Below are 23,495 nucleotides of genomic sequence, written 5' to 3'. Positions count from 1 at the left end.
CCTCCGCCTCCTGGGTTCAGGCAATTCTCCTGCCTCAGCCTCCTGAGTAGCTGGGATTACAGGCACGTGCCACCATGCCCAGCTGATGTTTTTTGTATTTTTAGTAGAGACGGGGTTTCACCATGTTGACCAGGATGGTCTCGATCTCTTGACATTGTGATCCACCCACCTTGGCCTCCCAAAGTGCTGGGATTACAGGCGTGAGCCACCGTGCCTGGCCCCAACTCATTTTTCTTAATTTGAGTAGGACATCATTCTAATTAAAAAAAAAATTTTTTTACCATTGCCAAAATTATTTAGGAAAAATCGTAGGTATAACTTTATTCTAGAAACTGATCAGAATTAGTTGGAGATATTCTAAAACTTTTGAAGACATTGTACACTGAGGGCTGCCAGCTTTATTTTACTCCAGCCATGATGAATACTGATGGGCCAGCACCTCTATCAGAGTGTATGAGAGAGGTAGTGAGTGGGATTTGTCAACTGCAGCATCTGGACAGTCGGTGAGTCTGCTCTCCCCCTAGGTCTGTATATAGGGCCTTCTGCAGTAAAGTGATAAGCAGGGCAAGCTTTGGGAATACATTACAGCCCCTTCCCATCAGTAGCTAACCAGCGAAAGCCTGGACAGGTGGACGTAGACACCTCTAAGAAAGGAATTGTTCAAAGGCAGAGCAGCAAAAGAACCGGAACTGATGAAATGTTTACATTGCAGCCAAGGCTCCTGCTCAGTTGCCGGAACCAAACAACATCTGTTGCAGTCCTACAGGGCCTGAAGGCCCTCAACACCTCTGTGTCAGGAGCAGGAAAGGAGCCGGCCTGTGACACCATCTGTGTGCCAGGGACTCTGGCCAAAAGGCCTGGCACTTAAAAGCTTAATTTCACTCCATCCAGTCTGCGACAGGGAAAAATCTTGGAGCAGACTAGTAGCATCCTCACCCTCTCTCTCTCAATTACCTAGTCTGCCACAACCTCAAAACAAACACAACTGATAATTTGCTGCTTTCAAGCGTCCACAGAGCTTCTTTCCACCAACACCTTCTGATTGCAGGCTCACCTCCTCCAGCCTCAGCTGCTGATCTAAGAATCCTGGAGAATAATTGTCAGGGGAGCTAAAGAACCAGAGCATCTGTTCTGAGAACAATGACTGCTAGCACTGTTGTCTTTTTTCACAAAGAAACACACACACCCAGCCTCCTCCTGGGTCCTTGCTGGTAGCCAAGGCATCCTCCCAAGGAGGTAGGCTTGGATGATGGATGATTATCCTGGGTAAGGCAAGAACAGGACAACCTCAGAACAAAAAGAGGGAAACTGCATCTTCTTCTCAGCCTCCCCTTCTGTTATCCTGAACCCTCCCTTGCTCCTCCAGGTGCAGTCCACGAGCCAGCAACATCAGCATCACCTGACAGTAATAGCAGCCTGGCAGCCTGCTCCACAAACAGGATCAGAATCTACAGTTTAACAAATCCCCCAGGTGATTCAGATGCATGTTCAACCTTGAGAAGCCCTGGTTCAAGTTTTATATTAATGATTAGATGTATGATCATTTTATATTAACACCAAGTAGAAGGAAGTCTCTGCTCATTGCAAATCTAAAAGAGAAAGGAATTGGCACTTAGACATCTGTAGACAGAAAAGTACTACCAGAAGTTAGATGTTAATATTGGCAATCTTATCTAAAGATCTGGCTACCTTTGCCTTGCCTCTAGCTCAGAGAGGGAAGAAAAGAATGTTGTACAGGAACAATTTGCGAAGCAGCAGCACCCAGACAATGGAGGGGGCGTGTTTCCTCTGCCTGGCCATCCCTTCAAGCAGGGAGAAGGCCCTAGCCCTAGCATTCACCTTCTGCTGCGGCCAGAAAAGAGCCAGTAAAAACCACTCAGAACTTCCCTGTCACTGAAAGGCCATTAAATTTTTACAAGACGAAAAGTACTTTTTCCAAAAATAAAACCCAGCGTTATCATCTTGGAAGGCTGGGAAAATGTACAGTTCCTTTTTATAACTGCAAATAAGAGCAGTTCTGTACCAATTCTAAATTTTTTCTTCTGATTCCACAATCTTCTCTCCATAGCAGGAAAAACAAAGTATAGTGAAGTGATCAGGTGTTATTTAGACCCTCAATGCACACCTGTGCCGACAACGCACTCATCAAATTCCTGAGACACCACTGGTGCCTCCACATAGAGGCTGTTTTCTGGATGTAACAGTGCAGTGTTGTGACTCATGGGCCGCCTATGCCATGCCGGCCCTCAGTTTCCCCACTTGCGGTAAGCTGTTATGAAGGAACTGGAAAAACTCACGTGGCTTCAGGGGCTACCCTTGGGATGCACGTGAGTGAGGAAGTGGGAGGAGACCGCAGAAGTGCATAAAAGGGATAGTGTGAATTGAGGTCACAGTTCATCACGCAGTGAGTGCCATGGCTCTTTCCAGCTCATTCAGTGGTCCTGTTTGGATTTCACAAGGCTGACATGTCAGGTCTGTGCTTTATTTTTGACTATGCCAATTGTTGACAGTTGAGAGAGAGAGAGAGAGATTGAGAGAGAGAGAGAGAGGAAAGAGAGTATGTGTGTCTTCATTGTTGCTCTGCACTTGAAGTTCCTCAGCAACTGGGGCCAGTAGTGAGACCCAGTCGGTCGTGGGATTCCAGCAGCTGGTGCTTTCTCTGCCAATTCTAAACAAGATGATGGTCTGCTAGCAGAAGTCTTCAAGGAGCTCTAGAAATAGAATGAATAGGAAAAAGAAAAAGAATCCAGGAGAGGCTTGCTTCATGTTGTTCTCGTTGTTGTTTTCTGCTACGTATTATTTTAAGATATGTTCAAATTACTTGAAGCATTTAAAAAACAGGAGATCTCACATTTTTAAAAAAGAATTCAAATTTCTGGCTTCCTCTGAATTGGAAAATCTGATGACACAGCCTCATTTCCATGTGCCCACAATCAGCTAAAGCTGTGGCCACTTCCCTCCTTAGCTGCCTTCTCCAGGCCCTCTCCACTTCCCCTCCACTTCCCAGGCTTACACCTGCCCACGTCTGGATCCTGATGATTTACCCTCCTGGTCCCAGAAGTCATTTACGTTCTCAGTGCTTTCACAAATCTGATGCGAAGCCAGATTCCCAGTCTCTGCAAGGCCAGATGGTTGAGAACATGGCTGGGGGAGGGTCCACTTCTCTAGGTTTACGAAGCACAAAAATGTTTCTTTATCTCAGAACATCAGATTCTAAAAATAGGAAGGCACTGAAAAGAAGATGAAACTGTGTGGTGAAACTATGAGGCAGTTATTTAATGGGGTGCCAGCCACCAACAAGCATCTAATTCGGGCGTTAACTATCGTCTCTCTGCATAGGTTCCTGCTGTTCTTAGTTACCCACTGACCTGGCTGCAAGGATGGTCTTAGTCTCTCAGCTGACTCAGTGACCTGTTGTTGCTGCAGGTGTTGCTGCATTTCACTTCAGTTGTAGAAATGCAACTCATTTGTTGCTTTTCCTATGTTTTAATTTATTAGGAGTTATTCCAGATCTGTAGAAGAGAACTGAGAACAGCATAACCCGGCCACTTCCCAGCTCTATTGGAAGCTAACACTTTGCCATATGGCTCCATGTTGTTTTTCCTAAGGAATAAAGTAGTAGTGTATAGGGATAGTTGAAACTCCCCAGGGTATTCCCTCCCCAGTCCATTCTCTTTCACTTTACAGAGGTTAGCAGCCTATCTTGTTCAGGCAATGTTTTAAATATATTTTTATATTTAACCATTTGTCAACAGGCCCATTTTGAAGCATTATGTGGTGTTCCACTGTGAAATACATCATGATTGATTTTAATATTGTCTTTTCTTGATGGACATATAAATTGTTTCTGAGTTTTCGCTGTTACCAACAACACTGCAAGGAATGTTCCTAATCTGTCTCGCTACACACCTGTGCATGGGTCTCTTTACACCTCTGGAAGTGGAGTTGTGAGTCACAAGGCAGCACTTTTTTACTTTTATTTTATTGCCAATTATTCTCCTTTTTGTATTGTTTTAGTTCTTTGAGGAGCAATATATGAGAACTTTCATTCCGCTTCCTCTTTTCTAGTATTTGGCATTAATTTGGGCAAATATGAGGATGAAATGACATCTTGTCATTTTTTACACTTTTGTTTTTTATATTTCTAGTGAGGTTGAGCATCTTTCCACGTATTTGTGGACCATGGGCATTTCTCACACAATAGATTGCCTATTCACTTATTTTCCCCCTCCTTTTTTCTTTTTTTGAGACGGAGTTTCACTCTTGTTGCCCAGGCTGGAGTGCAATGGCGCAATCTCGGCTCACCGCAACCTCTGCCTCCTGGGTTCAGGCAATTCTCCTGCCTCAACCTCCTCAGTAGCTGGGATTACAGGCACGTGCCACCATGCCCAGCTAATGTTTTGTATTTTTAGTAGAGACAGGGTTTCACTGTGTTGACCAGGATGGTCTCGATCTCTTGACCTTGTGATCCACCTGCCTCGGCCTCCCAAAGTGCTGGGATTACAGGCTTGAGCCATCCTTTTTTTTTCTGTTGGGTTGTCTACTTTATGTTGACTTGTAAGCATGCATTTTAATTCAAGTAACAATTTGAAGGTTATGTGCATCACAAATATCTTCTCCCAGTGTGGGTGTGTTAGCGGGGGGAAGGGGGTGCGTGTGTGTGCGCGCATGTGCATATGTATTGTGGGGTTTTTGTTTTACAGAAGTTTTGAGTTTAATGGAGTCCAATTTGTTTATATTTTGCTTTATGGTTTTTGCTTTTTATGTCTTGTTTAAGAAACATTTTTCTACTTTGAGGTCATAAATATATTTTCCTGTATTATTTGCTAAAAGTGTTCAAATTTCACTTCTCACACTTAAATCGTTGGTCTCTCTGGAATTTGTGTATGTTGGGAAATAGGGCTTTATAATTTTCCATCTTTATTGAAGATTTTATTTTTTCCATGCTTATCGGAAATGACATCTCTGTCATATATGTATTTTCATGTATGTTTGGGGTTGTTTGTAGACTCCTTATTCTGTTTCACTGGTTCTTTTTAATCTATCCCACGCCAAGATCACATGTCTTAGTCGCCAAGACTTTATAATAATGACAAGTCCGACTATCTTTTGTATTTCAAAGTATCTTAGCTCTTTTTAACTTTTTGCTCCTCCCAGTGACCTTTAAGATAAGCTTGTCGTATGTCATGAGAATCTCTATTGGATTTCAATTGGAATTACAGTTATAGATTAATACATAATTTGATTTTAAAAAGATATCTTTTAGCAAGTTAGGACATTCTTATTTGTAGTTTGGTTAGAATTCTTAATCCTAGATGAATGTTGAATTTTATCGGAATTTTTTGTGTCTATTGGTATGATCATATGCTTTATGATATAATCTCCCTTCATAGTAATCATTAATAGATTTTAAAATATTAAACTATGCCTTCATTTCTTAAATAAATATTCTTTGGTCATACATACTGCTGACCTAATTGACTAATATTCTACTTAGGAATATCTGATTTATATTCATTAGTGAGAGTAGTCTGTAACTTTCTTGTACTTTCTTGTTTACTTTTAGTGACTAGCCAGATGAGTTAGATAGCTTTCTCTTTTTCTATTCTCTAAAACACATTATGTAATAAAGAGACTATTTATTGCTTGAAGATTTGTTAAGCATCACATATAAAAGCATCTGAGTTTTATGTATTCTGGGTAAGCTTAGCCTTTTGATTACTGATTCAGTTTCTTTAATGGCTATTGGTATATTTTGATTCCTAATTTCTCCATGAGTCGTTTTTTAAATTATTGTTTTTTAGGAAATTATCCATTTTGTATTAGTATTAAACATTACTGGCAGAAAGGTGTGCATCAAAATATATTATTGATTTTTTAAATTTCTACAGTATTAGTAGTTATATCCACTTTTTAATTCCTATATTGTTTCTATTACTGTGTCTACTTCTTCATCTCTCTTGCCTCCATCCTTTTTCTCCTGCCTTTTTCCTTTTTCACTTAAACATCACAAAGCTCAACTCTGAATAGTAATTTCTTCTGCTACAATTTTGAAAATGTAATTTTTTTAGATAGTATGAAGGGCTATTTCTAAATGCTCATCATTTTAAGTAGAATATGCTGCCAGAAAGACTGTCTTCTGGTATTTTAATCTACTGTTTTTCAAGATGTTTTTCTAATTCTGACTAAAGAAATCAATGTTGCAGCTTTGAGTGCCATCAAACCTCATCCCTCAGCTCCGGGACTTCTAAACTAGTTGCTCTGGAAAAAAAAAAAGAAAAAGAAAAAGAAAGCATGTTATTCCCTACCTTCATATACCACAAATTATCTTTCCCTATATCAGAAATAATTTTAATTGGTCAACTTTATATATTTAAAGATTCTGTTTAGATCAAACTTAATTTAAAAACTTATTCCTTTTTAAATGTCCCATGTACCTACTACTGTGCTTAACTTCAAAGGCAACCTGTGAGCCTCTTTACTCGCCTTATGACCTGGGCACCCGGCAGCCTTTCCCACTTCCCTGTTGCTCTGATCTGCATTGCCACCTTGTAGAACCTGTGAACTTGTTCTTCTCAAAGCCCATGTCACGTTTCTGTTATCATGAAGGCTGTTCTCTCTCAGTTTCTCTCTCTTTCCCAGACACTAGAAAGAAAGCCACGCCACACAGAAAGAGGGGGACAAAGAACACAGCATTCTTGTGACAGTCTTCTGACTCCTGGCCAAAAGTTCTACTTAGAAAGGTTTCCTCTTTCTTTCCTAGACATTCTGTCTCCCACAAAGACTTAGATATAAATCACCTTTCTATCTGGGAAACATCAATCCTCACCATCTACTTCTCTCTGCTGAGAAAGAGATATTTTCTCCAAGTCAAGTTCCTTCGGGAAGAGATCAAAGCTACCTGCACCTCTGAGCTCATTCAGCTTATCCCCAAAAAGCCTAGAGCTGGCCTCGACCCTGGCCTCGACCCTGATGCTGCCGTAGCAGTGACATTCACAGACTGCCTCAGAAAGTTTCAAGTTAGACTCTTTCAACCAAACAAAATAGCAGCAATTTAAACAGATCATCAGCTACTTGCATCTCAGTGGCAGCTGGTACATTGTGAACATTCAGTAAATATTAATCAATAGCTATCCAGTGGCACTGAAGAGAGACAAAAGAAGAATCTGATGGCTTGACCAAGGTCACATTAAACAGTCACAGGGCTCTAATTTTCAAAGGATGGCACATGTTCCCTCAGCTAGAGAGACTCAGTCCCGGAGAATCTGCCCAATGCCAAAAGAATTTTGCTTCTGGGTGCCAAACTCTCTAGGACAAAGGATATGCTCTGTTTATGGTTGATCTGTATTAGTGAAAGGAGATCATTAAGAACACCCTCAGCCAGCTTTGTGAGAATTTTCTATAACTGCTTTCTGAGCCATCAAGTAAGGGAGCTGAGTTAGATCCTGAGTATGGACCTTAAAATAAAACTGCAGCATTAGAAATGCCTCATTCTATTCCAGGATGGCCTATTTGTCTAGTACAAATGCAGTCCAATGTCGCCTCTTGTACAGTCTTCTATATCTGAAAGTTAGTCATGATGGCAATGGGTCTTGACTGCTTAGTAATCAACCTTCCAAAAACTAAAGCGAGATAGAAAATATTACCTAAAAGCACAGAGAGAGGGAACTTTATCAAAATGCATAATAAAGTTAGTGTACCAACCAGTTATACAGGACAGGACCTGACATGGTTCCTGATTTTCTTGGATGGCCCAATTTCAAATAAACACTGTAGGAGCTCATCAGAAATGGGCCCAGTCTCTAGCCAGTAACAGAAAGATAGGAAGAGGGCTTCTGACCGATGGCCAGTTTAAACTGGCTCAATGGATGTGCCCTGGCCCCCTGCACATAGGAAGAGCTACAGTTTCCCAGGAAAAGGCTTCCTTTCAAGGCAAACTGTTGTTACCAGAAATATTTCAAGCCTCTACTTTCTTAGGGCTTTATTTCTCTGGCCTAACTAGTTATCCCTCTTGGATTTTTATTCCTGCCATTCCCAGGTGGGATCCAATGCAACCTTATCCCAACTCATCTCATTCAATCAACTCCAGCTCTGAAACCCGCAGATGGAAGCCAGGGCTCTACACTTTCTCTAGGCCCAGAAAGGAGCTTGGAATTTGAACAGGCCTGATGGTGTGAACACACCATCACAATCCTCTTCAGCCTATTCCCTGGCTCCCTGAAGGGTGTTACTTGGAAGATACGCCCAATAAACACAGTCTGCCTTATACCACCTGTGTATCTTGTCTCTCCAAGATTTTAAGCTCCTTAGGCAAGAGCCTTGCTGCTTTAATCAAGTGTTTTGCATGTAGTCATCTCCTCATAAACATTTCTTGATTGATTTCCATTCAGTCTTTTTTTTTTTTTCACTCTGCCACCCAGGCTGGAGTCCAGTGGCACAATCAGAGCTCACTGCAGCGTTAACCTCCTGGCCTCAGGTGATTCTCCCACCACAGCCTCCTGAGTAGCTGGGACTACAGGCACACACCACCACACCCTGGGTTAATTTTTGTATTTTTTTATTTTTATAGAAACAGGGTTTCACCATGTTGCTCAGGCTGATCTCAAACTCCTGGGCTCAAGCCATCCACCCACCTCAGCCTCCCAAAGTGCTAGGATTACAGACATGAGCCACCACGCATGGCCTCAGTTAATTTTCTAATCCCTCCACAATCACAGTCATAATTATAAAAGATACTTTTAAGCAGCTATTAAAACTTTGCTTATAGTACATAAAATTCATGGAGAAACAAGACTGCAGTAAATTTCTTAAGCCCTTGGCTAAGGCTGCCTGTTGCCTTTGACACAGCTATACATTTTAAAATAAGAAAACATTCCATAAACGTAAAGGTAAATTATACCCAGTATCTTGCCATCATTAAAGCCTGACTTGAAAAACAGCAAAAATTAAGCTCCTTGTTTCTCAGTAATAAAAGCTTGCGTTATAATTCCCCTGTAAAACTATGGGACATAAACTGCTGCTGCCTCTCGGCAGAGGGGAACATAAGCCAGTCTCTCTCCTTGATAATTATTTTATTTAGAAGCCATAGAAGAGACATATAGAAAAATAACAGGATAAAGAGTACAGGGAGAACTCATTTCTTGGAGCAGATTTTAAATGAATTAGAAATGTATTTTTGCCATCTGCTGCTGCTACTGCTCTTATGAAATTTGGGATTCACAAATTGCAGTTTGTATAACACTAACTCTGGGACTTGGAAAATCTACTGCAGGATCTGTCACCTGAAGGAAATGTTCTGGATTACTTCTGAAAGCTGCTTGGCACAGTAGAGAGCACTGTCTCTGCAGGACTCTCCCAACATGTGACAGGCACTACCGTGCTCCTTAGGGGGAGAGGAGGGAGTGTGATAGCTGCATGGTACCAGGTACCCCACTACATTTCATGGTTGAAAACCCCCTTTGCAACATATCACTGTTACTATTACCAGCATCACTGGATGTAGAAATCTTCATTATACAGCTAAAAAGACACACTTACTGAGGCTAAGTAACTTACAATCCCAGGGCACTAAAGGATAAGGTAGGAATTTAAACTAGAGGCACATTTTCACACAGCCTCACTCAATGAGGAAAACAGACATTTCCCTAATGAAAACGAAAACAAACAAAACACATCAACAGCCACGTGCAGTAGCTCATACCTGTAATGCTAGCACTTTGGGAGGCTGACGCAGGAGGACCGCTTGCATCCAGGAGTTCAAGACCAGGTTGGCAACATGACAAGACCCTGACTCTACAAAAAATAAAAATTTCATCAGGCATGGTGCTGCATGCCTGTAATCACAACTACTCTGGAGGCTGTGGCAAAAGGATCACTTGAACCCGGGAGGTTGAGGTTGCAGTGAGCCGAGATCACACCACTGCACTCCAGCCTGGGCAACAGAGTAAGACCCTGTCTCAAAAGAAACACACACACATACACATACACATACGCACACTTGAACAATCAATAAAATGGAGTGGTAAATGTAAAACTCTTGACACCGAAACAAACCCCATTATTTTATACACACACACACACACACACACACACACACACACACACACACACACACATATACACATACGTACATATATATATGTATGTGTATATATATATGTATTTAGATGGAATCTCACTCTGTCACCCAGCTGGAGTCCAGTGCCACAATCTTGGCTCACTGCAACCTCTGTCTCCTGGATTCAAGCAATTCTCCTGCCTCTGCCTCCCAAGTAGCTGGGATTACAGGCGTGTGCTAACATGCCCAGCAAATTTTTGTAGTTTTAGTAGAGACAGGGCTTTACCATGTTGGCCAGGCTGGTCTTGAACTCCACACCTCAAATGATCCAGCCACCTCAGCCTCCCAAAGTGCTAGGATTAGAGGTGTGAGCTACCATGCTCAGTCTTACTTTTTCATCTTTATTTCTGGGCTTGGAAAGGGAAAGAAAAGAGAAGGATGGAGAACATGTTCTCTAATCATCTGATTGAGGGTCCGATTCAGATTCTACAGTTCTGTAACATTCTCTGTAACAAAGCAACCACAGATGAATCATCTACCTAAATACAAATACCTAAAGTCATTCCATTTATTCTTCCAATAATACCCTGCACCAGAATGACACAGATGAAAAGACACACACTGAAGGAGCTTTTTAAGTCTAGTTGAGGGTGGGGAGCGGCAGCCCTAATGGGTCATGACCCTGCTTTAATGGAAGAAGGAACAGGGTGTGGCACGGGTGGAGATTGAACTCTGATGTTTTGCAGACTCAATACAAGTAAGTCTCAGCCCCGAACAAAACAACATTAAGCCCCTTGTTCCTCAGTAATAGAGGCTTATCCTATGCCTTCTCAGTAAGACTATGACACATCAGCTGCAGCTGCCTTCAGGCAGTGCTCTTCAGACCTGTGAGGCTCAGATCCCTTCCCCGGTCCCATCACACTGCCTCACTTGTTCCCAGCGGTCACCACAGGAATCAGCAGCACCAGCCTTATGGAGGAAAAAGTAGATGTGCATAAACTTTGAATTCCTGTTGCCTCCAGGGGGCATTATTTTATTTAATCCTCACTACAGCCCCATTTTCCAGATGAAAACACTGAGGCTCAGAGAAGTCAGGTAGTACTAACATCAAGAAGTGAAGGAGCCACCCCAGGCCTCAAAGTCATCATGTTTCACTGGTTCCATGGCTCTTGCACATAAGCAATTGTAAACAATGATGGGGGTAGTCCTGTTACTGCCTACTTAAATCAAGACTCTAGTGTAGATTGCAATTTGTGGCAGAAAATTAACTCTCACATTGGTGGCTTGTTACATAAAATTTAGGAATGCCTTGAAGAGTCCCAAGGAATAGCAAGTGTAGTTCTCCCACATGAGGACCTCAGCACACACCCCATCAGCCTCAGAACCAATAAAGTTACATAAGGGAAGACTGAATCCATATGACACATAGTTCAATCTCCTTTGTTCAGATTGCGCCAGGCTACAGTGTCATTTCTAAAAACAATTGAAATGGAACACCAGTTTTGTGTTTCGATAGAAAAATCTTAGTGACTCTAAAACCACATGCTGCTTACATTTTTTTAATGTAAAATAAATACATTTTCTTTGCACTGTGGTATTGCAGTCACATGTCATCATGAGGCAGTAACGGTAGAAGCAGCCCAGATTAGAGCTGGAGATGGTAGCATTTACCGCTTAAATGTACAGTATAGTTAGGGATTATGCAGGATGTGTTCCATAAAGCTCTACCACTGTCTTCAAAATTATTTTACATGCTTATATAGCAAGACTTAGGAGGGATTAATAGCAAAAGTATATGCTTATACAATTAGGAATCGACCAGGGTCATATGAGGCAGTTCTCTGAAATGGTAACCATTCAGCTTACATTACAAAAGAACCACATCCTTTTCAATGTAGGTATCAAGAAAGCCAACACAAAAAATGTAGGCACCCCAGTGTCTTGTGATCCATTTTAGCACTTAAGTACAACACCTAAACTGCAGACAGAACTTTGATGAATAAATGACTAAATGGATGACTTTGTTCATTCGTGGTTTGTAAAACTTTGTATTATAGAACATTATCTGAGACTTAACCAAAGCTGGTCTTCATCTAGATACAGGGGATGATGCTTCAGCTTAATCTAAAGGGATGCTTTGGCCAAAAGTACCTAGAGATGTTTTTTCCTTTTAAATTAGAAAAGTAATCCCTCGGGAATTAACACATCACTTTCTGCCAACCATTATTCCTTAGTGTAAATAACTTAATCAAATGTTATCCTTGTAATGGATGACTGGTCACATGGGATTTTGATAGGCTCTAAGTGGAAGGGAATTTGGGAGCCTGGCAGGTGGTCACAGGTCTGAGAAGCTGGAGCAGCTTGAAGGAAGGTGGGTTATAGGATGGAGGGAAGCCCAAGACGTTTCGACACTCTCAGTTTTGCTACATTTCATTGTCAATGCACACACAAAACAGCAGGAGAAGAAACCTGAAGTTTCTCCCTGAGCTGTATTAGGTTCTTCATTTTTAAACCCCTCTCCCACTGGGGATTGATTCAAAATTAGTATTTTTCCCTGTACTGGAATCTCACTATTTGATTCCTGTGGGGCAGTGCTCTCACTGTGGTCCCGAGTAAGAAATGAGAGAGAATGAGGGCTGTGAGTTTGGAAGGCAGCCCCAGAAGCAGTGACCTTAGGAAGGGTTCCAAGTCATGGAATGTGGCAGAAAAGAGCTTCCAGTTGGGTCACCACCCACAGAAAGTCAAAAATGACTTCTTCAGTAAATTAAAACATCTAAGCCTACTTCATCCATTTTTCCTATTTTTGACATGGGAAAACTTGCTCTTCTCAGTTAATCCAGGGCCATTTGCTAGGCATCCAGCACATGCCACATGTTTCATGGAAATCACTTCATTGAACCCTCAGCAGCCTGAAAAGTTTGCAGACCATCCATATTTTGTAGATGAGGAAATGGAAGCTCCCAAAGTTTACACAGCTTGCTCAAAGTTTATGCCCCTGCAAAGAGGCAGAACCAGAATTCCAACCCATCTGTGAGACTCCCAAGCTTAAGCCCTTTTCCTTCTCCTATACTGCTTCTCATCCTAAATTCCCTATCTTAGTTCTTGTTTATTTTTTTCTAAATCTCCTATGAAAACTGTTACCCATGGAAAATTTTCCACCATCCTATAGCTCTGGACATACAGCCATTAGGTTGTAAGTTAAATTATTGCTCAAATAAATATGCAAAATCATCTTTAAAAGCAGCAAATGTGCTTAAGGAAATGGCCATGATAACATTTCACTTCGGAAACTATGAGCTTTGCAGCGTCAGCTGATCAACCCTTGGGAATATTTAATGATTTTATCCTAGACTACAGCACAGTGAGAAAATTTGCTTTGACCTTAGGATGATAAATATGCATGGTTCAGATCTGAGGACTGGTAAAAGGAAGGAGGTTGATGCAAGTTGACAAAAGAAAAAAAAAAAAAAAAAGATGGCCATGGCATTGTGTGATTTGCTATTTATGAAGAGATTCTGTTTGCTTTTGTGGTAGATTTATCTGCCCTGACATTTATTCTGCTTATTAAAAAAATTCATATTCATCAGTTTGTTCTCTGGGCATGATAAATACATTTCATGTCCCAAGTCCTATTACAGTAAATTTATTTTTTATTTCAATATGGGACAAAAACTATATTTTTGATGTTTTCCAACTCTGTCAAGTGTTTTATCACCTAGATTTTATTCAATTCTTACTTTTAGTTATTTTATTTGCATTTCTGGGACTTCTACCTATTTTAATACCAAAAAAAAAACCCCTCTCATTTTTAGTAAGCACAATTAAGAGCTAAAATTTAACCATAATACCTTTCACAAAATAATGGCACTAAATGAGCTGTGTGAAATGTTTTTATATGTACATCACTGTATTCAATCTCCATATATATTGCTTATCAAAATTAGTTGAAGCAACTAAGATTAAAGTAACTCATCATTATTGTCCCATCTTTTTTTGGCCACTTAGCAAATAACACAAGAAAAAATGTTGAGGCTTAGGTAGTCTCTATACACACCAAAATGTCTAGCCAGTTTCTTTTTTTCAGTACAGATGTTTGTTGTTATCCAAACTTAAAAGCCAAATGTTTTGATTGAATTGATTTGCCATATGGCCAATGAACAGAAATGTTCACAGAGACAAGAGCAAATTTCATGATAATGTAAAATCAGGTTTGAACCCAGGGGTGTGCCATCCAAAATGACACAATAATAAAGTCATGTGTAAATCCAGTTATCTATTCCTTCATGCCCTCCCTTACTATTGAGTCCCTACCCTCTGCCAAGCACAGTTCTTGACACAGAGGATACAGCAGTGAGCCACAGTGATACTTTCTTTGCTCTCTTGGAGCAAATTACCTAATTACGAGAAAAGTCTCAGAGTGATAAATACTATGCCAGGAATTCATATAAGGGGTTGGGGTAGGTACATGATGAAGGTCTCACTTGAACATTTAACCTGAGATCCAAATGACAAGGAGGAGCCAGCCATGCAACAGTGTACAGGAAGAACATTGCAGGTGTAGGGACAAACGAATGTAAAGAACCTAAAGGTGGAGCTCAGGTGGAGGACTGTGTAGCTGCAGATCACTGGTCAAGGTGGAGGAGGGAGGAGATGAGGTCAGAGAGGGTGGAGGCACAAGGCCACGTGGGGCTTTACAGGCCTGGGACGAAGAGTTTGCATTTTATTCTAAATGTGAGAGGAAGCCCTTGGAGGATTTTAAGAGGAAGGATATGATTTGATTTATATATTCTTTAAGAATAAATAAATAAAAGTTTAAGTTCAAATCATAAGTATGCATTAATTCTTAGAATAAAGACTATTAACTGCGTGTTAATTACATCAGATTGCATGGCATCATATCACCTCCTGGCTTCACTTTTCCACTTGCAGTGTGACCCACATTTGAAACCTTCATCAGTCTTTCCAAGGCCTCTCTTCCAAGGCTACCCTGGGCAGCAGCATCCTTGCCAATTCATCCTGTTTGGATGTTGACTGCTCTAAACTCCATTTCCCAATAGCCTTATATGTGATTTAAGAGTTCTCCATCACTTTCCATAAGTTCATAAAATCCTGCCTCTTTCTCAAGAATTGTAATTTCACTTTGCAATAGGTTTGCATTAGATATTTTAGACCACCTGGTCACTCAGTAAGAACGCAGACATGGTGGGGATAGATAGACCCCAGATGGTAAGGCGGGATGTTTGAAAAGTATTGTTAAGTAATCAGGTGAGAATTTTCATGTTCTGTTTTCCTATATCCCTTAAGTACAGGGACTGAGATCATAAATACTCCTGTGATCCATTGGACCCTCCCCCTGGGCTCTTAGAAAGTGGTTGGGAAAATGGACCAACAGTTATAAAACAATCAGCAAACACAACAGAATGAAACTTATTAGTTATCTATAATGACAGATGTGAGAGGCAGTATGATGTTCCCCTAAAGATGCCCATATCCTAAGTCCCAGGACATGTTGATAGATTATGTCATATGGCAGAAAGGAATTATGATTGTGAAGGGAATTAAGGTGCTGATTAGCTGACCTTAAAATAGGGAGATTATCCTGGATTATCCAGTTGGGCCCCAGGTAATCACAAGGATGCTTGAAAGTGGGAGAGGGAGTTAGCGGAGAGCTGTAGAAAGATGGAGTTACGGGGGAAAGGCACAGAGCAATGCAGTGTTGCTACCTTTGAAGATGGAAGAAGGGGATCATGACCTAAGGAAGCTGGACAGAGCAAGGAAATGGATTGTCTCCTGGAGGCTCCTAAAAGGAACACAGCCCTGTCAGGACGCCTTGGTTTTAGCCTAGTGAGATCCATGTCAGACTTTTCAGCTACAGAACTGCCAGATAATAAATCTGTGCTGTGGAAGTCACTACATTAATGATAATTTGTTACAGCAGCAATAAGAAACAAATGCAACAGAGCAAAGTTCCATATGTTGTAGTAAGTTAGAAAGTGCAAGAGGTGAGGATGAGAGAGATGAACATAAAAGTCAAAGGCTCAGGGTTTCATAAAAGAGGCAAATCTTTGTCCATAAAACCTGTGATAGAACGCCTTACCTTCTGCAGAAGGTAAGACAAACAAAGCTCTTAACGCCTTTAGGACCAATACTCAAGACCAGCAGCCTGCCTCAATTAGTACAGGGTACAGGGAGGTTTTTGATTGATTTCTGTATAAATTTAAAAATACTTGGGCTAATTAATATGACTACTGATTAGGGATAGATTTTGTTCCTGATTTTGAAAGTCTGTATTTTATAACCATTTAAGTTGTCACTTACAGCTCATAAAATTTGTGGGGCATAATATCCTTGAGCTTTTATTTTTTCAAGTTTCCAAAATAAGTTTCTGTAACCTTCCTTGAATCTTTGAGAGGAGTTGTGATGAAGCATTGCCTATACTCTAGCATAGAGTGTTGTTTTGCTGAATGTTCCAGACTTAAAGCTCAGGAAATCCTCTTAAGTGGCTATTGATATTTAATAAGCTTAACTCTAATGACAAGTTTCAGCCAGTCCCTCTTCCAGAAAGTCCGCAAGGTCCCTTTTTATTTGTTATATAAGTTAGAGGAGGATACCATCACCTGGATTCCTTACACTGGGAACTATTGTGGATTTGGCATTTGTCCCTCTCTAAATTTTCTCCTTCTTTTGCACAAATGCAACATGTATCTTCACCTTTGTTTCCACATGGCGCTGAACACAGTATCTTTCATAAAGCCAACACTAAATGATAGTTCATGAATAAGTGGAACATTCAAATTATAGCAGAAAGGTTTAGCAAAGTGTCCTTTTCAGATTCATAATTATGTATGGATCTTTATGCATATGCATAAAACTACTGTATTTAAACATTTGTGCAGATATGTGTCTGTGTAAATATACAAAGGTTATCCTAATTTACCTAATTTTGCCAGCAGCAAATATCAGGCTTCTTAGTGCTAAATTATTAGATCAAATACACTAATTTCAATGATCCAGAAGATATTTCAAAAGAAAGCATTGTATTTAAAACTCAGAAATTCCCTTTCTTACTGTGCTTTTTCAAAATGACTAATTTTCATGTGCTATCCTAATTGAGGGTTCTTCTACATCTAGGCTCTGTCACTAGAAAGAAAAAGCCAAGAAATGAGTCATTCATATCTTCAGCCTAACACAGACATCAAAATTAGAAAATTTATTTTTACTCTTATTGTCAATATCTATTTACCCCAAAAGAGCATTGTTGAATTAGTTTTTGTTGCTGTTGTACTGGACTAGGAAATTGGAATAGCCTTATGGAAAATACAGACTAGGGTTGTACTTATAAATGCATAGATTTATGTAACATAAATGCATTTTCTAGATTCTAGACAATTCCAGGTGGAACATTTTTCATTATGTCATTACAATGTAGGAAATTACCTTGATCTTTCCTACATCTGCCCCTATAATTTGACTGAGACCACACCTTATTAATTTTGTCTAATCCCTTACACTTAGAATATAGTGGCCACCCTAAATTTTTGTTGAATTTTACTCTGTAGATAATAGAAAACCAATAATGCAAATCAAGTGAAAATAAAAAAATTATCTAACTAATTTACCTGTTTCGTGTACACAATAAACTGGGTAATTAAGGCCTTCAGATCCTATCTCATCCAGTTTAGCAAGAAATTACCTGAATATCAAATTCAGAAAACCAACTTTTGCCACTAAGACATTTGAAATATAAATCATCTTCAGTTCTAATTATCCACAGAATATTTCAATGCCCTCTCCTTGTTTTGCATGTGTAATATATGTAATCATAGATCAAGATTAAGTTTTTTATTTAAGAACCTATTTAAAAGGTGGTAGCAGCTAATCATTTAAAATTAGCTCCATGACCAGAATGACACAGCCATGCAAAACTGAATCTAGAGTTGGATCCTAATTATTCATATTGTCTATTTGTCCCTAATTCATTAATTCATAACTTCTGTTTCCAGCATGCCCCCACATTTGGGCTGTTTTAATCTAACCCTTGAAAGCACTAGTGCTTGGAAGGAGGGATGGCTGTTTTAAATGAATCCCAAATGTGGGAAATCAATATAAATTCCCATCCATAAAAGAAATTCTCACCTTGACACTTGGTTCTTCATTTGCAATTTTGACTTCTCGGGTGCACTGTATTCTCAGATATGGAGGGTGTATCTTGGAGAAAACTGTCACAGACCATCTTGGAGGGACAGAGTTGCTCTAGGCAGTGACAAAACCTGTGTGCCTCAAAGGCACACCTCCGATATCTCTAGCTTTTAATGGATTTCTTGGGATTTCCAAAAGCAGCCCTGGGAAATGGATTATCTGTCTTTTGTTTTATACTTCAAAGTCTATTTTTTAGTTGGAATTTATTTCTCTATGGAATTCAGGAGGATTTGCATATCTAACAAGGACTGACATATTTGGAGAGAATTGAGGAGAATTCCTTCGAAACAATTGAACACCTTTAACATTGGAAAGCTGACCACTTATTTTGTTTGAAATAGTCCCTAGACTGCATTAGAGGCCAAAGCAACATTGGCTTAAACTATACTTACCAAAATGTATTGAAGTCAAGCCAGGGCTCTTATCAAACCAAGCCAGAAGTTTCCCTTGCTCTGTCCTATTCCTTTCCAACTTTGTTCAGTTTCCTAGAAATGCTATTTTTATTTTTCAATTTCAACTTTATTTTAGATACAGGGGCTACATGTGCAGGTTTGTTACATGGGTATATTACATGATGCTGAGGTTTGAGGTATGGATTTCATCACCCAAGTAGTGAACATAGTACCCAATAGGTGGTTTTTCAACCCATACCCGCTGACACTCCCCCTTCTAGTAGTCCACAGTGTCTGTTGTTCTGTTGTTCCCATCTTTATGTTTATGAATACCCAACGTTTAGCTCCCACTTGTAAGTGAGAACATGCAGTATTTGGTTTTCCATTTCCTGCTTTTGGTTTAGAATTATGGCCTCTAGATGCATCCATTTTGCTGCAAGGGACATTATATCATTTTTATGGCTGTATAGTATTCCGTGGTATATATGTACCACATTTTCTTTATCCAATCTACCATTGAGGGGCACCTGGGCTTTATTCCTGGGATGCAAGGCAGGTTCAACATACGCAAATCAATTAATGTGATTCACTACATGACAGAATTAAAAGGAAAAACCATATGATCATCTCAATAGTCACAGAAAAAGCCTTCAATAAAACCAAACACCCTTTCCTGATAAAAACCCTCAACAAACAAGGCATAAAAGGAATATACTTCAAAATAATAAGAGCCATCTATGGCAAGCCCCTAACCAGTATCATACTGAATGAGCAAAAGTTGGAATCATTCTCCTTGAGGGGAATGATGGCCACTCTCACTATTCCTATTCAACATAGTACTGGAAGTCCTAGCCAGACCAATTAGGCAAGAGAAAGAAATAAAAGGCATGCAAATAGAAAAAGAAGTCCAATTATATCTCTTCGCTGACAATATGATTTTATGTCTGGAAAACCCTAAAGACTATAAGAAAAGCTCCCTGAACTGATAAATGACTTTAGTGAAGTTTCAGGATATTAAATCAATGTACAAAAATCAGTAGCATTTCCCTACACCAATAACATTTAAACTGAGAGTCAAATCAAGAACACAATCCCATTTACAATAGCCACAAAAGGATTGAAATACCTAGGAATACACCTAAGGAGGTAAAAGATCTCTACAAGGAGAACTGTAAAACACTGCTGAAATAAATCAGAGATCACAAAATAAATGGTTAGACATCCCATCCTCATAGATTGGCGAATCAATATTATTAAAATGGCCATACTGCCCAAAGCAGTTTATAGATTCAATGATATTTCTCTCACACTACCAACATCATTTTCACAGAATTAGAAAAAAGTATTCTAAAATTTCATATGAAACCAAAAAAACAGGCCAGGTGTGGTGGCTCATGTTTGTAATCCCAGAAGTTTGGGAGGCCAAGGCAGGAGGATCATTTGAGCCCAGAAGTTCAAGACCAGCCTAGGCAACCGAGTGAGACCCCATCTGAAAACAAAACAAAAACAGCCTGAATAGCCAAAGCAATCCTAAGAAAAAAAATAACAAAGCCACAGGCATCATGCTACCCAACTTCAAACTATACTATAAGGCTACAGTAATCAAAATGGCATGGTCTGATTCAAAAACAAATATACAGACTGATGGAACAGAGTAGAGATCCCAGAAATAAAGCTTCATATTTACAAACATCTGACCTTTACAAACCTGACAAAAAACAAGCAATAAAGAAAGAGCTCTCTATTCAATAAATGTGTCAGGGATAACTGGTTAGCCATATGCAGAAAAATAAAACTGGGCCCCAAACTCTCACCATATACATACATTAACTCAATATGGATTAAAGGTTTAAATATAATTCAAACAATAAAAATCCTAAAAGAAAACCCACAGAATACTCCTCTCAGTGGCAGTCATGGCAAATAATTTTTGGCTAAGTCCCCAGAAGCAATTGCAACAAAAACAAAAATTGACAAGTGGAACTTAACTAACGAGCTTCAGTGCAGCAAAAGAAACTATCAACCAAATAAACAGACAACATACAGAGTGGGAGAAGATATTCACAAACTATGCATCTGACAAAGATCTAATACCCAGAATTTATAAGGAACTTAAACAAAATCAATAAGCAAAAAACAACCCATAAAAAATGGGCAAAGGACATGAACAGGCACTTCTCAAAAAACAGACATGCAAGTGTCCAATAAACATATGAAAAATGATCATCATCACTAATCATCAGAGAAATTCAAATCAAAACCACAATGAGATATCATCTCATACCAGTCAGAAATGGATATTATTAAAAAGTCAAATACCAATATTAGGAAGGCTGTGAAGAAAAAGGAACACTTATACACCATTGGTAGGAATGTTAATTGGTTCAGCCACTGTAGAAAGCAGTTTGAAGGTTTCTCAAAGAGCTTAAAACAGAGCTACCAATTGACCCAGCAATCTTATTACTGCATATATACCCAAATAAATCATTCTACCAAAACATTTGTGGGTTCACAGAAGCACTATTCACAACAGCAAAGACATGGTAGCTTTTGAAACCATCATTATTTCATGATTTGGGTCCTCTCCATTCCTCTACTCTGAAAGCAGTAGGCCAGAGTCCCGTAGGAACACAACAAGCCAGGCAAGGAAGAGTAGCTAGCTGGGATCCAGTGGGAGGCACAGACTTGCTGCAGGAGATGACTCCAACAGTACAGTGAGGAGGAGGTGGCAGACTATCTGAGGGCAGTAACAATGTTAGGCACATTTTAGCAAATGACTGGCAAGAAACAGTAGCAGGGTTTCAAATAAAGAGATAAAACCCTGCCTGAGTTATCCAGGCAGTAGTCAATATGTAAGAGTCAAACAGCTACACATGTTCCTTTTGAAAATATAAGCAAAAGTGTATATAGATTTATATCTTTACCACCATTTCTGCACCAAAAGTAGTACGTTATAACTTTCTTCTATACTTTGCTTTCTTCACTTAATGAATACCAAAGATCACTCTACAATCTATGAAGTTCCACATTTCTTTTGTATAGCTGCACAATGCTTCATTGTGGATGTGCCATAGTTTATGGTCCTGAAAGTCATTTGGGTCATTTCCAATCTTTTCTTCTTACAACTGTGCTAGAATTAATAGGCTTGTGTGTGTGTTTGCGGAGATAGATTCCTATAAGTGGGCTTGCTGAGTCAAGGTATATGCACTTCGGCTGGATGCTGCCAAACTCCGTTCCATGGTGGCTGCACTATTTTGCATTTCCATCAGCAATGACCATCAAGTGTAGATAATTTTATATTGGAGCAGCAGGGTAGGAATTTGAGCCACTTTAAAACTGGTGCTTTGTTTTCTGTTGAAGTAGACAACAAGGTCATCAGTGAATAGAGGAGCTAGGTTTGAGTTGGTGTCTTGAGGGGAACAGGGAAGTTATAAGAGAAAAGTGAAGTACTCAACAAGTGAGGCAGGACCATTCAGTAATGTTAAGGGCTCAGCCAAGACTCTGTTCTTTGAGATTCTTCTAACATTAGTCAGCACAGTAGGGCAAATTTCTTCAGCAGTGGTTCAAGGACCAAGTACAGGACTTAAAAATAACAAATGGTTGGATTAATCTATGGGAAGGTGGGTGGCAGATAGTCCAGGGGGCAATGAAATTGAAGATGTTGGCAAAACAATGGAGTCTAGACTGAATGAAGAAGGAAATGAGGCTAAAAAGGTCTAAATAGAAAGGATTTAAGGAACAAAGGACCATGATGAAGAGCCAAAGATAGGTGTTGTGGATGGAGAGTGAAGGGAAAGCCAAAGAGATATGAAGCTGTGATCAGAGGGTGGAGTTTTAGAGTTTGAGATTTCAGATATGGAGTAGTGCCAGGTCATAGCAGGGTTCTGGTGGAGCAATGGATGTGGACAGATGAGTTGGGAGACAATTGAAGTTAAGAAGCTTGAGAAACTGAAATGTTGGAACATTAGAAGGGTATGCTACGTGGATATTGAACTCTCCTAGGATTTGGGCTAGATTTGACCAAATATTTTATCAATGGAGGAAACATCTATTATGTGACTCTGGTAAGGCCTATTGCCTAACTTGTAGTTGAAGTTCATAAAATAATTTTTAAACGAGTAACTAAATGAGTAATCTAATTGCTGTAGGTGAGACATATTCAGGTTTTAGGAGGTAATATGACTTAAGGATATTAGTGATATCTACTTTTAGTATTCAAGATAGTATTACTGACTTGTTCTGTGATTTTGTCTGACAGTTGACTGGTAATGAAAATGGGCATATTTCTTTTGTTTGTTTGTTTGTTTGTTTTTGTTTTTTTGAGACAGAGACTTGCTCCATTGCCAGGTGCTAGGCTGGAGTGCAGTGGTGCGATCTCTGCTCACTGCAACCTCCGCCTCCCGGGTTCAAGCAATTCTCCTGCCTCAGCCTCCCGAATAGCTGGGACTACAGGTGCACGCCACCATGCCCAGCTAATTTTTGTATTTTTAGTAGAGACAGGGTTTCACCATGTTGGCCAGATGGTCTTGATCTCTTGACCTCGTGATTCACCTGCCTCTGCCACCCAAAGCGCTGGGATTACTGGCATTAGTCAACGCGCCCGAAAATAGGCATATTTCTTTCCCTGAATCTTATTTTTCCTCTATCTGTGAAGAAATGTATAGTGGAAAAATGTCTAAACAATAAGATGGGAAATCAGAGATTTGGTCCCAGGTTTGCTGCTCACTACCTGTAGCCTTATTCAAAGCCCTTATTTATTTATCTTTAGAAATAAGGGTGGTTCTAGATAACCTCAATTTCATTTATCTCTCTATCTCTTTTTTTTTTTTTTTTTTTTTTTTTTTTTT

The 23,495-nt window shown here is 39.7% G+C and overlaps 1 protein-coding gene across 1 annotated transcript in view; it reads left to right on the top strand.

The window, feature by feature from the left end:
* The first annotated feature begins 2,410 nt into the window (after nt 1–2,410).
* Nucleotides 2,411–23,495, top strand: part of KCNB2 (potassium voltage-gated channel subfamily B member 2) — a 75,411-nt gene continuing 54,326 nt past the window's right edge. Inside the window, exon 1 of the mRNA XM_017544394.2 lies at nt 2,411–2,472. The gene's annotated coding sequence lies outside the window, so the exon portion shown is untranslated. The remainder of the gene's footprint in view (nt 2,473–23,495) is intronic.

This window comes from Cebus imitator, unplaced genomic scaffold, assembly GCF_001604975.1.
Source record: "Cebus imitator isolate Cc_AM_T3 unplaced genomic scaffold, Cebus_imitator-1.0 Scaffold9, whole genome shotgun sequence".
Lineage (NCBI taxonomy): Eukaryota > Metazoa > Chordata > Mammalia > Primates > Cebidae > Cebus > Cebus imitator.
The sequence above is the reverse complement of the archived record's forward strand: the minus strand, read 5'-3'. Positions and strand labels throughout refer to the sequence as shown.